This window comes from Trachypithecus francoisi, unplaced genomic scaffold (assembly GCF_009764315.1).
Source record: "Trachypithecus francoisi isolate TF-2019V2 unplaced genomic scaffold, Tfra_2.0 Lachesis_group14, whole genome shotgun sequence".
NCBI classification, from domain to species: domain Eukaryota; kingdom Metazoa; phylum Chordata; class Mammalia; order Primates; family Cercopithecidae; genus Trachypithecus; species Trachypithecus francoisi.
The window spans coordinates 42120968-42135473 of record NW_022681459.1 but is presented as its reverse complement, the minus strand read 5'-3'; the positions used below and the strand labels follow the sequence as shown (position 1 = coordinate 42135473).

Below are 14506 nucleotides of genomic sequence, written 5' to 3'. Positions count from 1 at the left end.
AGGAGATGTGTACTGTGAGTCCTGCCTGTGCAGTTGCAGCCTCCCTGGCCAGCACGGTTCAGACTACTCAGGGCTGCAGGGCTGGAGGGAGGGCCTGTAGCACAGAGTCCAGCAATGTAGGCTTTCTTTAGAGCCCTATGAAACACTGCTGCTCGCATCAAATGGGTCCCCTGTGCTTCTTATTAAAATTATGCCTTGGCAGTTTTTGTTTTTTGAGTTACTGTTGTGAAATGGAGGCCCTCTTCATTGCATTTTCTAACAGGTCATTGCTAGCAAAGCAAAGGGTCCTGCATAAATTAAAATCCCTCAGCAGCTCCAGTCCCGTGGGGATGGCCCATAAAGGAGTTCTCTCCAGAGCCCAAGCTGCACCTGCCCCTTCCTCGAGGGCCTTCTCTCCCAGTACAGAGACCCACATGTGCAACCTTCCTCTGCAGCCCTTGTCCTGGGGCCTGAGCTGCCTGTCAGTCCCCCTGCCTGCTGGTCCCCTAAGGCTGTGAAGGCCTCCAGGCCAGGACCTCAGTATGTTCCTGTCTGGCTCTTTGGTGCTTGGCACAGGCCCTGGTGTGCAGCAGGTCTCAGTGCATGGTTACAAGGTGTGAACAGGCAGCTGAAGATGGGGAAATAACTATATTTTCATGCAGCATGATCTAATAGTAATTTGCACACCAGTCCTTCTATCCACATACACTCTCTTTTGTCCTCCAATCCCCTTGTGAAAAAGGAGAACCACGCTCCTCCTGTCTCACAAGGTGAGGGGCAGACTCAGAGAAGGGAAGTGACTTACACAAGGTCATGGTGCAGGGAAGAGGGCCCTCATGGGCCTACCCACCTCCCACTCTGTCTGTACAGGTGTACCTTGATGCGTCATGAAGGGCATTGGGTACAAGGTCAGGTCAGGTGGGCAACAAACTTGGTCTGCAAGGCTGCACACAGACAGACGCCTGCCGGCAAGTGCACTCTGACTGCAGATGGCTGAGTGGGGCCTCAGCTCCCCAAAGGAAGTCACAGGGAGGGTTAGGAGGCCTCCTGCAAAGCCTGCTTCCCTGACTCTGAGCCGGCAGTCAGCCCCACCTGACAAACCCCTCTCCAGCAGGTTGGCTCTGCTGGTGTCCTATAGACTTTGCAGTGGTTTTTATTTAATAAAAAATCCACATGCTTTTTTTTTTCTCACGATAAAGTAACAAACATTCAATGTGAAATGCTCGAAAAATACAAAAGTTTGAAAAGACAATAAACAACAAAGGCCATACTTAACTATGTGAGCATCTGCCCCCTCACCCAGTCTCTTTCCTACACAAATCTTTAAGAATACTGGGATCGGCCGGGCGCGGTGGCTCAAGCCTGTAATCCCAGCACTTTGGGAGGCCGAGGCGGGCGGATCACAAGGTCAGGAGATCGAGACCATCCTGGCTAATACGGTGAAACCCCATCTCTACTAAAAATACAAAAAACTAGCCGGGCGAGGTGGCGGGCACCTGTAGTCCCAGCTACTCGGGAGGCTGAGGCAGGAGAATGGCGTGAACCCGGGAGGCGGAGCTTGCAGTGAGCTGAGATCCGGCCACTGCACTCCAGCTTGGGTGACAGAGCGAGACTCCGTCTCAAAAAAAAAAAAAAAAAAAGAATACTGGGATCACATCAGACACTCCATTTCACGACTTGCTTTGTAAGCTTAAGATTATAAACAGCTTTCTATATTTTTTAATGGGTTTAGGAACATGACTTTTGATGGCTGCATAGTATTCCATGAATGGATTTCTTTCGTTCCCATAATCTCTATGGTTTAAGGTTAAACTGTTTGCATTTTTTTCATTATTCTACAAAAGGCTGCCTTAAACACCTTGCATACAAGTCTGTATGTAGTCCTATTTCTGAGACTCTGGATACTCACTCAGTACTTGATAAGCATAGTTCCATAGCTCCTGTCAGGCATGTGATGGGGATGGGTTGTTATTCGACTGGGAATCACTAAAATACAAAATACGCTACCTGTGTCCAAGATACCTTCAACATAAAGTGAAGACCTCAAAGGGAGAAGCATCTTCAAGGCTTGTGTTTTTTGGTAGAGGTGCCTTTGGCGTACTTTACCACTCCAAAATACAACCTAAGGACCTTAGTGTGGGACAGTAGCTGGCACCATGACAGGCTTGATGCTGTAAACACGCAGTACTAGGGGACCATCAGCTCTTCAGGACTGGTCCCATGTCCTGAGCCATGCTACCTGCAGCACCCGACACTCTGGGCAGGAGACCCAACCCACAGACTCGCTGGTAGCTCTGATGCAGGCCAGGGCTCGCAGGGATGCAGCCACTGGGATGGGGCATCAGCACGCAGTGGAGAAGGGAAGAGCCACCTGAGCTTCTGAGGAGCTGGACCTGAGACTGGAAGCTGAGAAAGAACAGAGGGGCTTCCTGGCAGATGGAGCAGCTTTGGCAAGGAGCAAAGGCAGACACATCTGGGACAAACCTGAGGCCAGGCCTGGGTGTCGCTGGAGAATGTCACTGAACTTAAATTCAACATCTCCCTCTGCTTAAATGGGCAAGACCTGTGGCTCCACTTTGTATCGTGGCCTCTTCCCCAAGCCAAACACAGTACCGGTAAAACTGCTCATAGAAAGACAAGATGAATTGAGGGCAGAGGAAAGGAAAGAGAAAGAAGAGGTAACAGAGGGAGAGTGCTGCCAAGTCACATGGATGCCAAAGACCAGGTTGTTCCATGTTGACTGAGTGAAGCCATCTGCCCCCTGGGTGGGAGACCAGGTGAAATATTTTAGACACATAACCAGAAAGACAAATGGTGATAAAGGACACTACTCTGTTGAGCAGGCTCCTCTGGGTTCAGGTGGCGATTGTGAGCCCTTTCTTTTTCCCATCATGTGTCGTTTTTTTTTTTTTTTTGAGGCGGAGTCTCGCTCTGTCGCCCAGGCTAGAGTGCAGTGACGGGATCTCCACTCACTGCAAGCTCCGCCTCCCGGGTTCACGCCATTCTCCTGCCTCAGCCTCCCGTGTAGCTGGGACTATAGGCGCCCGCCACCGCGCCCAGCTAATTTTTTTGTATTTTTAGTAGAGATAGGGTTTCACCATGTTAGCTAGGATGGTCTCGATCTCTTGACCTCGTGATCCGCCCGTCTCGGCCTCCCAAAGTGCTGGGATTATAGGCGTGAGCCACCGTGCCCGGCCTTGTCTTTATATACAAATGCTCACATTCATCCCCTCACCCCCACATTTATTCAATGCCCATTCTGGGCCCACCATGGAAAAACGCCAGCACAGACACAGGCCTTTGCCAGCAAGAAGGGGAAGGGCTTGGCTGTCAAGATGATGCTGATGGCAGACAGTGTCCTGGAGGAGAGTCTGGGGGCCAGGCTGGGGAGTGTGCACTGCACAGGACAGAACCCTTACAGACCTCTCAGGACTGCCTCTGACAGTAGAGAATGTCCCTCTTCCTGTAGAGGGCCAGCCTTTGGTGTGCCGGGGGGCCGCCTCTACCTCCACCAGGGCCACGGGGCCCTAGCAGCCCCACCTCACAGCCCAGCTGGGGACCTGGTGCAGGGGTCACTGTAGCACCCAGAGCCACATCTGTTCCGACTCTGGGCCCCATGACCTGTGCAGCTCGGAGCATATGTGCCCCTTCTGCCTCCAGCACCACTGGAGTGCCAGGCTGCTGCTTCCCCAGCACAGGAACACACTGGAGAACAAGTTCAACAAGGAAACAGAATCAGGGAGAATACCTGGAATACCACTCCACAGACTATTTATTCACAAATTACTTTTCATTACAAAAAGGTAAAGAAATATTCACAACAGTGATCAAACTTAACATCACCAACAATGAGACAAAATGACCTTGGGCCTCGTGATTTGATAATTGATGACTTACATAGTATTGCTAACTAAAAAGTAAAGTCTCACCTGAAGCTAATCATGAAGAAAGAGACAAGTCCAAATGAAAGGCCATTCTACAGAACTGACCTAGACTCTTCAAATATGGCAATGTCATGAAAGACATCCCACGCCCCCTGCAAAAGAGGTCTGGGAATACTTCTAGATTAAAGAACAAAGCAATACGGCAATAAAATACTTATGTAATCCTTGAATAAATCTTGAATTAGGCCAGGCGCAGTGGCTCATGCCTGTAATCCCAGCACTTTGGAAGGCCTGAGGTGGGCAGATCACAAGGTGAAGAAATCAAGACCATCCTGGCCAACATGGTGAAACTCCGTCTCTACTAAAAATACAAAAATTAGCTGGGCATGGAGGCACGCGCCTGTAGTCCCAACTACTCGGGAGGCTGAGGCAGAAGAATTGCTTGAACCCGGGAGGCGGAAGTTGCAGTGCACTGAGATCACACCACTGCAGTCCAGCCTGGCAACAGAGCAAGACTCTGTCTAAAAAACATATAAATAATTTTTTTTTTTTTTTTAAAAAAGAAGGAACATGCAGACAACACTATCCATCATTAACTCGCCTCTGAAAATGTTCTTGTACAAATGAACAGGAGGCCAGGTCAGTGGCTCACACCTGTAATCCCAATACTGTGGCAGGCTGAGGCAGGAGGACTGCTTGAGGCCAGGGGTTGGAGACCAGACTGGGCAACACAGCGAGACCCTGTCTCTATGAAAAATAAAAATAATTAGCTGGGCATAGTGGCACACACCTATAGTCCCAGCTACTCAGGAGGATGACACAAGACGATTGCTTGAGCCTAGCTGTCTGAGGCTACAATGAGCTATGACCACACTAGTGCACTCCAGCCTGAGTGAGAGTGAGACCTGTCTCAAAAAAAAAAAACCAACCAAACAAACAAACAAAACCTGAACATATGACAGCAAACATGAAAACTCATAAAAGATTTGGCAGAAGTTATAGAAACCTACTATAAGTAAAATAATCAAAGAGATGGAAAACTGCAGAGGAGAAAACAAAAACTGGGAATCATTCCAAGAGCTCTAATTCCCAATAATAAAGAGTTCCAGAAAAAGGGAACAGGGAAGAAAACAGAATAGAACAGAGAACAGGAAAGTGATCCCTTTCCCTAAGCTGAAAGGCATGAGTCTCTAAAATGAAAAGACCTACTGAGGAGGCAGTGCAATGGTTTAAAAGACACTCAAAATTTCCAGTAAGGAAACAAGTTATGTTCAAAGAATCAAACTTATGTCACCAACAACACTGCAAGCTTGTAAAAATGGAGTAAGCTTAACCTTCAAAATTATGGGAAAAAATTATCTCTAGCTTATAATTCTAAAACCAGCCAAACTTATGTGCAAAGGTAAAATAAAGACACTTCAGATACGCAAACAAGGAAACACAAACTTGTCTCCCATGTTCCTTTTCCACATAAGTGGGGCAGTACTCCACTAAAATGAGGAACTAAAACAAAACAGGAAAGATATAAAAACCAAACACCAGAGGTTCCGACACAAGGAGACACAGGAGAGAGTGACTGATTCTCCCACACTGATGGTGAAGGGGGAACCTGGCCCAGCAGCACTGACAGGTGAGGGCCACTAGGGGCATCTGGGAAAGGAGGGGCCAAAGAACTCTGATAGAGATCTGCAACTGAGGAGACATCAGGAAAGAGGGACTTCTGGTACTTAAAAAGAAAATTTCGGTGGCTCAAGTCTGTAATCCCAGCACTTTGGGAGGCCGAGACGGGCGGATCACGAGGTCAGGAGATCGAGACCATCCTGGCTAACACGGTGAAACCCCGTCTCTACTAAAAATACAAAAAACTAGCCGGGCGAGGTGGCGGGCGCCTGTAGTCCCAGCTACTCGGGAGGCTGAGGCAGGAGAATGGCGTGAACCCGGGAGGCGGAGCTTGCAGTGAGCTGAGATCTGGCCACTGCACTCCAGTCCGGGCGACAGAGCGAGACTCCGCCTCAAAAAAAAAAAAAAAGAAAATTTATATATATGAATCTACAGGATTCCCACCAAACTGGCAAACAGTTTGGCAATTTCTTAAAAAGTTAAACATAGTTGGGCACGGTGGCTCACACCTGTAATCCCAGCACTTCGCAAGGCCAAGGAAGGCGATCGCTTAAGGTCAGGAGTTCAAGACTAACCTGGCCAACATGGTGAAACCCCGTCTCTATTAAAAAATACAAAAATTAGCCAGGTGTGGTGGCACTCACCTGTAATCCCAGCTACTCAGGAGGCTGAGGCAGGGGAATCACTTGAGCCGGGGAGGTTGCAGTGAGCCAAGACTGCGCCACTGCACTCCAGCCTGGGCCACAGAGTGAGATGGAAAAAAAAAAGTGAAAACAAAATGTTGTGCCAATAAAAAGGAAACGGAGTGCTCCTGCATGGCCCAGCTAGGAGCAGCACTGAAAGCAGGCAAGACCTCACAGAGCACAGGGCCCAGACTGAGCCACCAGGCTTAGGGAAGAATCAGTAGAGAATGCCTAAAACCACGGAATTTAAAGACACAGATAAATACCAAATGCAACAGCTAAAACAATGTTTGCCTTGAAAATTAGAGGGGTTCATTGGGTTTGCCATAAAAAAAAAAAGATTTACAGAACCATTTGAATATTCAAATTGTATGCATAAGTAACTTGAATAAAGATAAAACTAAAAATTGCAAGTAGACAATCAAAATCAGTTCCTCTTCGGATCTGGGTGGACCCGCCCCACCTTTTTTTTTTTTTTACATCAGAGCTGCCGCTGAGGGGTCTACTGCTCTGATTCCTGATCCTTTTATTGTGACCCAGGTTTCCCGTTAGAGGGTTTGATGTCCTCTGCATTACCAACATTCTGCAACTGCACAAGGAGGTAATTTGTACATGCCTCTTTTAAATTATTGTGCCAGGCCCTTCCAATCCAAGGCTGCAATCTTTCATTTCTGGGAGATTTTCTTACATAACTTCTTTGCTAATTCCCTCCTACTCCATCTCCTCTATTTTCTTTCAAGGAATTTGTATTAATCAGATATTGGATTTTCTGAACTAATTTTTAACCACTTAAGAGTGTACAGTTGGACTGGATGTGGTGGCTCACGCCTGTAATCCCAGCACTTTGGGAGGCCAAGGCAGGCAGATTATGAGGTCAGGAGATTGAGACCATCCTGGGTAACGTGGTGAAACCCCATCTCTACTAAAAATACAAAAAATTAGCTGGGCATGGTGGTGAGCGCCTATAGTCCCAGCTACTCGGGAGGCTGAGCAGGAAAATGACATGAACCTGGGAGGTGGAGCTTGCAGTGAGCCGAGATCGCGCACTGTACTCCAGCGTGGGCGACAGAGCGAGACTCCGTCTCAAAAAAAAAAAAAAAAAAAGAGTATACAGTTAAGTGTCATTATTAAGTACCTTCACATTAGTTCCATAACCATCACCACCATCCATCTCCAGAACTTCTTTTCATCTTACCAAACATCATATCCATTAAACATTACCTCCCGATTCTCTCTCCTCCCAGCCCCTGGCAACCACAATTCTACTTCTGTATCTTTGCATTTTAATATCTTGACAGCACATCTAAATAGAAACATATAGTATTTGTTATTTTGTGACTGGCTTATTTCACTGAGCATAACGTCCTCAAAGTCCATCCATGCTGTAGCATGTGTCAGAATTCCTTCCTTTATAAGGTAACCAGGCCGGGCGCGGTGGCTCAAGCCTGTAATCCCAGCACTTGGGAGGCCGAGACGGGCGGATCACGAGGTCAGGAGATCGAGACCATCCTGGCTAATACGGTGAAACCCGTCTCTACTACAAAAATACAAAAACTAGCCGGGCGACGAGCGGGCGCCTGTAGTCCAGCTACTCGGGAGGCTGAGACAGGAGAATGGCGTGAACCCGGGAGGCGGAGCTTGCATGAGCTGAGAGCCGGCCACTGCACTCCAGTCTGGGCGGCAGAGCAAGACTCCGTCTCAAAAAAAAAAAAAAAAAAAAAAAATAGGTAAACCATATATCCTTCCACTGGATGGACAGACTACCTTTTGTTGATCCATTCATCTGTGGATGGACACTTAGGTTACTTGCACTTTTTGGCTACTATGGGTAATGCTGCTATGAACTCGGGTGTACAAATCTCTTTTCAAGTTCCTGCTTCCAATTCTTTTGAGTCGAACTGCTAAGTCGTATGGTAATTCTACTTTTATTTTATTTTTCGAGACACAGTCTCGCTCTGTCGCCCACGCTGGAGTGCAGTGGCGTGATCTCGGCTCACTGCAACCTCTGTCTCCCGGGTTCAAGCAATTCTCCTGCCTCAGGCTCCCCAGTAGTTGAGATTACAGGTGTGCGCCATGACACCCGGCTAATTTTTGTATTTTTAGTAGAGACGGGGTTTCACCGAATTAGCCAGGATGGTCTCCATCTCCTGACATCCTGATCCGCCCACCTTGGCCTCCCAAAGTTTTGGGATTACAGGCGTGAGCCACCGCACCCGGCCGGGTAGTTCTACTTTTAATTTGGGTGGCACCGTCATACTATTTTAGTAGCTGCACCAGTTCCCATTCCTAACAACACTGCAGAGGGATTCCACTTTCTCTAAATCCTTGTCAACACTTGTCATTTTCTATTCGTCAGCAGACATCTAATGGCTGTGAGATGTTTTACTTTGTTTGGATTTGCATTGCTCTAATCATTAGTGATGTTGGGCGTGTTTTCATGTGCTTATCAGTCATTTGTTTAACTTCTTTGGAGAAATGTCTACTCAAGTCCTTTGCACATTTTTTAACCAGGATGCTTATTATTATTGAGCTGTGGGAGTTCTTTTTGTATTTTAAATATTAACCCTTACCAGATACGAGTTTCAAATGTTTTCTATTTTGTAGGCTGCCTTTTCACTCTGTTGAATGTTTCTTTTAATTAATAGAAGTTTTAAATCTTGATGTAGCCTAATTTATCTATTATTTCTTTTGTTGCCTGTGATTTTAGTGTCTTACGTAAGAAATCATTGCCAAATCCAGTCATGAAGACTTTATGCTGTTTTTCTAGGAATTTTATGGTTTAAGGTCTTAAGTTTAAGTCAGATCCATTTTGGGTTAAGTTTTGTATATCATTAGCTAAGGGTCTAACTTTATTCTTTTGATGTGTATGTCCAGTTTTCCTAGCACCATTCATTCTGAAAAGATACTTTTTCCCTCCCTGAATGGTACTGGCATCCTTGTGGAAAATAATTTGACCATTGTACGCAAGGACTCATTTCTAAGGCTCTGTATTCTATTCCATTGGTCTACATGTCTGTCTTTATACCAGTACTACAATGTTTTGATTACTGCAGCTTTGTAGTTAAAGGATTAAAGTCAGGAATTATGAGGTTTTCATATTTATTCTTCTTCTTCAAGATTGTTCTGGCTCTCTGGAGTCTGCTGAGATTCTATGAACGTTAGGATAAATTTTTCTATTTCAGCAAAAAAAAAAAAACTTGTTGGCATTTTAATAGGGATTGAATCTGTAGACTGCTTTAGTTAATAGTCACATCTTACATCTTGCAGTCCATGAGCATGGAACGTCTCTCCATTTATTTATTTATTTATTTATTTATTTATTTATTTTGAGACAGTGTCTCACTCTGTCACCCAGGTTGGAGTGCGCTGAGCGATCTCAGCTTACTGCAATCTTCACCTTCTGGGTTTGAGCAATTCTCCTGCCTCAGCCTCCCGAGTAGCTGGGACTACAGGCGCCTGCCACCACGACCAGCTAATTTTTTGTATTTTCCGTAGAGACGGTGTTTCACTGTGTTAGCCAGGCTTGTCTCGAACTCCAGACCTCAGGTGATCCACCCGCCTCAGCCTCCCAAAGTGCTGGGATTACAGGCGTGAGCCACCATGCCTGGCCAAGTATATTCTTATTTATTTATTTATTTATTTATTTATTTATTTATTTTTTGAGACGGAGTCTCGCTCTGTCGCCCAGGCTGGAGTGCAGTGGCCGGATCTCAGCTCACTGCAAGCTCCGCCTCCTGGGTTCATGCCATTCTCCTGCCTCAGCCTCCCACGTAGCTGGGACTACAGGCGCCCGCCACATCGCCCGGCTAGTTTTTTGTATTTTTTAGTAGAGACGGGGTTTCACCGTGTTAGCCAGGATGGTCTCGATCTCCTGACCTCGTGATCCGCCCGTCTCGGCCTCCCAAAGTGCTGGGATTACAGGCTTGAGCCACCGTGCCCAGCCAAGTATATTCTTAAGTACAGACAGATCCCCAACTTATGATAGTCTGACTAAAAAATTTTTCGACTTTACAATAGATGTAAGATAAATCTGTTATAAGTTGAGGAATATCTGTATTTTATTCTTTGTACTATTACTGTAAATGGAATTATTTTCTTAATTTCCTCTTCAGATTGCTCAATTTGACTTTGTGTCCTGCAATTTTGCTGAATTCATTTATTAGTTCTAACAGTGTTTCTGTGAAATCTTTAAGGTTTTTACATACAAAATCATGTCATTGCACATGCAAACAGGATAACTTGACTTCTCCCTTTCCAATTTTGATAGCTTTCTCTTCTTGATTAATTACTGTGGGCAATTAACTCCCAATACTACGCTGAATAAAAGTGGTGAAAGCAGACATCCTTGTCTTGTCTCTGATCTTAGAGAAAGAGCTTTCAGTCTTTGATCACTGATTGATTTTAGTTTGCTGAGACATCCTTGCATTACACTTGGTCCCAACCTTTTGACAGACTGTGAAACTTGGTTTTGCTAGTATTTTGTTGAGGATTTTGTATCAATATTCACAAAGGATACTGGTCTGTAATTTTCTAGTAGTAGTATTGTCTGGCTTTGGTATCAGGGCATGTTAAGAGTCACAGAATGAATTCACTTGAGAAGGACTGGTGTTAATTCTTTAAATGTCTGGAGAATTGAGCAGTGAAGCCATGTGGTTCAGGACTTTTCTTTGTTCAGAGGTTTTTGATTACTGATTCAATCTCTTTATTAATTACAGTCCTATTCATATTTTCTATTTCTTCATGATTCAGTCTTGGCAGGTTGTATGTTTCCAGGAATGTGTCCGCTTCATTTAGGTTAAGCAATTTGTTCATGCACAGTTCTTAACAGTATTCTCTTATAATCCTCACATCAAGGAATCCTCCCACCTTGAACTCCCAAAGCACTGAGATGACAATTATGAGCCCAGCCCAAAATCCAAAACTTCTGAGTGCCAACGTTGTACTCAAAGGAAATGCTCATTGGAGCATTTCGTACTGGGGGTGTTCAACCGGTAAGTATAATACAAATATTCCAAAATCAGAAAAACACCCAAAATCCAAAACACTTCTGGTCCCAAACATTTCAGTTAAGGAATATTCAATCTGTATTTTGAATGTGGCTTTTTCTTGATTAGGCATTTTCTTAGCTGGTATAGACCTCTGACTGTTTTCCAGAGCTTCTATAAAGTGATTTCGTCTAGTCCCTAGTTGCTTATTAATGTTTCTATGGTGGAACGAGAGCCTGGAGCTTCCTAGACTGCCATTTTACCAATGTCAGAAAACATTTTTTTAAGTTTTATTACATCAATAAAATAACTGCTAATTGAGGGATTACCGTGTGCTACGTTCTTGTCTAATCCCTTTACATGCAGCATGTAATTTAATCCTCACAACAACCCCAAGTGATGGGCACTATTATTTTCTCCATTTTACAGATGCAATTTGCCCAAAGGATCACAACCACTAAGTGGTAAAAGCAGGGGAGCAGCCCCAGTCCCTGGTTCCAAGCCCCCACATTTAACCACGATGTGACATACAGCAGAGTTGACTGCCTCAGGCCACTTTGCTCTGGCCCTTCAGGTCTGGATGCTTTGTTCAGAGTCTGGTGAATATCCATAGTGGATGTTTTCTTCTAGATCTGGTCAGCACTGGTTGTCTTTCATCACGAGAGGAAGGTGACCCAGCTAGCCAGAGGCTCTGTGAGCACTAGTGGCCCAGACGCTTGTCAGGGACCACGGTGGGAGAGCTGGTCTTTCACCTGGAAACCTTCCATTATGGTGACACCTTTTCTACCTCTTCTGTGAAGTGCCAGTGTCTCCAGGAAAGACTCCTCCAATTCCTGTCTGGGAAAACACCTGGCTGCTGACATCTGGGGAGCAGGGCAGAAGATAGGCCTGAGCGTCCTACTTGTCACCACAGAGAATTTCTCTTAATTCCTCTATTTTCAACCTCCATGACTCCCCTCTGTTGTACCTGGTGTCACTTATTTTACAGACTTTTCTATTAGTGCTAATAGAAACACAATGCAAACCACATGTCAACAAGTAGAAACAAACATGAAATTAATTTTAATACTTTATTTAACCCGATATATTCAATATACTATTATTGCAACAAGGAATCAATACAAAGAAGTATTCATAGCATGTTTTACATTCTTTTTTTGTACTAGGTCTTTCCTATTTGGTGTGTATTTTACACCTGCTGCACATCTTCCTTCAAAACAGCCGCATGTGACTCATGGCTACTACTCTGGATAGTGACAGTCTAGAAAATCAACTCCTGCAGGGCAGAGTGGCTCATGCCTGTAAGCATTCTGGGAGGCTGAGGGCAGGATTGCTAGAGCCCCGGAGTTCAAGACCAGCCTCAGCAACAGGGCGAGACCTCATCTCTACAAAAAATTTAAAAATTAGCTGGGCATGGTGGTGCACACCTGTAGTGTCAGCTATTCAGGAGGCTGAGGTGGGAGGATCGCTTGAGTCCAGGAGTTCGAGGTTGCAGTCAGCTGTGATTTCACCACTGCACTCCATTTGGGCAACAGAGCAAGACTCTGTCTCAAAAAAAAAAAAAAAAAGAAACCCCACATCTTTTGGTAGCAGCAGGAGTCACCCAGTGACGGAAAATGAAGAAGGGAATGCGGGTGCCAAGAGAGAATTCCACCAATCCCTATCCCATTCCCATGCCCATGCCTGATGCCTGCCACCCTTGGCACTCAGAGCCTTCAAGAACTGAGCCTTTCTGGGGGGCTGCTGGGCAAGCTGCTCATTTCTTGTTGTTCTCACTCAAGCAGGCCCATGGTTGCAGCTGCTCTGCTATGCCAAGTCAGTTGTAACTCTCCCATTGGCTGTTCTTTGGAAAGAAAAAAAGCTGTATAATATGTGAAACATGGCCGGGCGCGGTGGCTCAAGCCTGTAATCCCAGCACTTTGGGAGGCCGAGACGGGCGGATCACGAGGTCAGGAGATCGAGACCATCCTGGCTAATACGGTGAAACCCTGTCTCTACTTAAAAATACAAAAAACTAGCCGGGCGACAAGGCGGGCGCCTGTAGTCCCAGCTACTCGGAGGCTGAGGCAGGAGAATGGCGTAAACCCGGAGGCGGAGCTTGCAGTGAGCTGAGATCAGGCCACTGCACTCCAGCCTGGGTGGCAGAGCAAGACTCCGTCTCAAAAAAAAAAAAAAAAAAATATGTGAAACATTTCAAAGAATGTATGTAGCACATATGTAAGATTCATAAGCCTAATAAGAAAGCATAGTTGTGAGCGACCTCCCCACACCCGACTCAGGAACCCGAGGGTCATCTATAGATAAACTTCTATTTTGCTTCTCCCAGTCTTCCCCTCTGTGTCCCCACCAGCAACGAGAATTTTGTGTATCATTGCGCTTATTTTTTTCTTTTAGTTTACCACATGTGTATGTCTCCATAAGTAATAGAATGATCTATTTTGCTTCTAACTACATTGTGCTGTATGTCGTTTTTAGCAACTTGCTTTTAGCTGACGTTCTGTTTTCAAGATTCATCCATGTTGCTGCATAAACCTAACAACCACTTACTGTTGCTGGTGTATAACATTCCATCATGTGAGCACAGACATGTGGGTTATTTCCAAGACCTATATCAACGGCAAAAATTAAGATGTCTGACAAAGCCAAGTGTTGGAGAGGATGTGGATGGCTTGGAATTTTATCTGCTCCTTTACACCCACTCTGGAAAAACTGTACAAACAATTCTGCAAGAATTTTTCCAGAGTTTCCCTAAATAGAAATCCTGAATCACAGAAAATAAGAATGTTCAGCTTTGCAAGATAATGTCTCTATTCCAGAGTGGGTGTAAAGCAGCACATAAAATTGCCACACTATCCACATCCTCTCCAACATCTTAATTTTTGCCAGTCTAAGCATCTGTAAAGTGGTATATCTCACTGCATGTAGTCTTAGAATACTAACAAGGTTAAATGTCTTTTTCTATGTTGAATCACCATCTATGAAATGCTTTATATGAGTTCTTTATATACACTGAATTAGAATCCTTATCCTTTACAGGCTGTAAGTGTTGCAAATATCTTCTCCCTACTCCGGCTTATCTTTTCAGTCTTTACTGGTGTTTTTTGTTTGTTTTGGGTTTAGTTATTTTTTTTTGGAGACAGTGTCTCATTCTGATGTCCAATGGTGTAATCTCGGCTCACTGCAGCCTTGACCTCGGGGACTCAGGTGTTTCTCCCACCTCAGCCTACTGAGGTACACAAGTGTGTACCACCACAGCTGGCTAAATTTTTTCTTTTTATTTCATAGAGACAGGATTTCACCAAGTTGCCCTGGCTAGTCTGGAACTCTTGGGCTCTGGCAATCTGCCTACCTCGGC

The 14506-nt window shown here is 45.2% G+C and overlaps 1 protein-coding gene across 6 annotated transcripts in view; it reads right to left on the bottom strand.

Annotated features, from left to right (window-relative positions):
• The window catches only part of DGCR2 (DiGeorge syndrome critical region gene 2), an 87074-nt gene that overhangs the window by 32028 nt on the left and 40540 nt on the right, over positions 1-14506 (bottom strand). The gene's annotated exons all lie outside the window — the stretch shown is intronic.